Raw genomic sequence first — 1,820 nt, forward strand, 5'->3', positions numbered from 1 at the left:
TTAGTTGATCTTTGACAAAGGTGATTTTTCTCCATTAAATAGGGAAGACAATGCTTGTTTAATAAATGGTGCTGACAAAACTGGATATCCATATGCAGAAAAATGAAACAAGATTTGTACCTCATACCATACACAAAAACTAAGTCCACATGGATCAAAGACTTAAATGTGAAACTTAAAACTATAGAGATCTTCAAGGAAAAACTAGTGGCGAATTTAGGGGTCTGATACATGGCATAAATAGACTCTCAAGTATAACCCAAAATACACAAACAGCAGAAGAGAAACTAGATGAATGGGGCCTTCTAAAAATTAAACTTTTATGTGCTTCCAAAAACTTCTCCAAAAGAGTCAAAAGACAACCTACAGAGTGGGAAAGAATATTTGGCAATGACATATCTGACAAGAGACTTTTCTCTAGTTTATAGTTATCTCCAACACTTCAACAACAAAAACACAAATAACCCAATTTAAAAAAATGGGCAGAAGAAATAGACACTTCACCAAGGAGGATATTCAGGCTGCCAAGAAACATATGAAAAAATGCTCACAATCATTAGCTATAAGAGAGATGCAAATCAAAACACAATGAGATACCATCTTGTCCCAGGACTATCAGCGAAGTTCAACAAGACAGAGAATAACAAATACTGGTGAGATTGTGGAGAAATTGGGACTCTCATACACTGCTGGTGGGACTGCAAAATGGTACAACTACTGTGGAAAGCAGTATGGCCATTCCTTCAAAAGTTGGAATTAGAAAAACCATTTGACCCAGCCATTCCTTTACTAGGTATATATCCTAAAGAAGTGAGAGCCATGACAAGAACAGACATATGCACACCCATGTTCATCGCAGCACTATTTACAATAGAAAAAGTTGAAAACAACCTAGGTGTCCATCAACTGAGGAATAGATAATCAAACTATGGTACATACACACAATAGAATACTATGCAACCGTAAAGAGTTATGTAGAATTTGAAAAACACTGCATAATGTGGATGAACTTGGAGGACATTATGCTAAGTGAAATAAGTCAATCTCAGAAGGACAAATATTGTGTTAGTCCATTATTGTAAAAGTCAAGGAACGGTTTATATATGGAAGGAAATTTTCTTTGTTACCGGGTTTGGAAGGAGAGGGTAGGGATAACTGTTAGATAGGTGGATATAAGTATTGATTTGGGTGAAGAGAAAGGCAATGTACCAAATATGAGTGATCAACATGGTGGCATTGAGGAAAAGGAAGACATAGAGAGGTGCATGGGAGGTACAGACAACAAAGATGAACTCTTTTGCACATACAGTACTGTGTTGTCAGTGAAGGCAAACACAGACAAGTATACGGGTTGATAGATGGGTGGACAGGCTGAATTATTAGGTATGTCTGTGCAGCAGGGAGTGTACCAAAGACCATGTATAGAGCTGGCAGACTATGGTTCTACAAGTGTATTTGTATGTTCTGTAAGAATTCTGAGGCGTATAGAAGAGCTGACAAGGGACAAAGTTGTAGTCACTTCTTGGTCACAGTCAGCTACCCAGAGGAAGTGAGTAGTTGAACCTGTGGGCTCGGGACCATAGTCACGGGGGACATCAAGCTCAATTGTCATAACATACCACACAAGACACTGTTCCACCTCCTACTTTGGCGAGTAGCGACTGGGATCTTAAAAGCTTACAAGCAGCCATCTAGATATGACAATGAGTCTCTCCTCATCCAGAACAAAGAAGAATGAAGAAAACCAAAGATTCATGGAAACAATTAGTCCTAACAACTGGTGTATCAATCAATCTGCAGCCTATACAACTATGAGATCA

Source organism: Orycteropus afer, unplaced genomic scaffold, assembly GCF_000298275.1.
Source record: "Orycteropus afer afer isolate SDZICR_OR568_19922 unplaced genomic scaffold, OryAfe1.0 scaffold00097, whole genome shotgun sequence".
In the NCBI taxonomy this organism is placed as follows: domain Eukaryota; kingdom Metazoa; phylum Chordata; class Mammalia; order Tubulidentata; family Orycteropodidae; genus Orycteropus; species Orycteropus afer.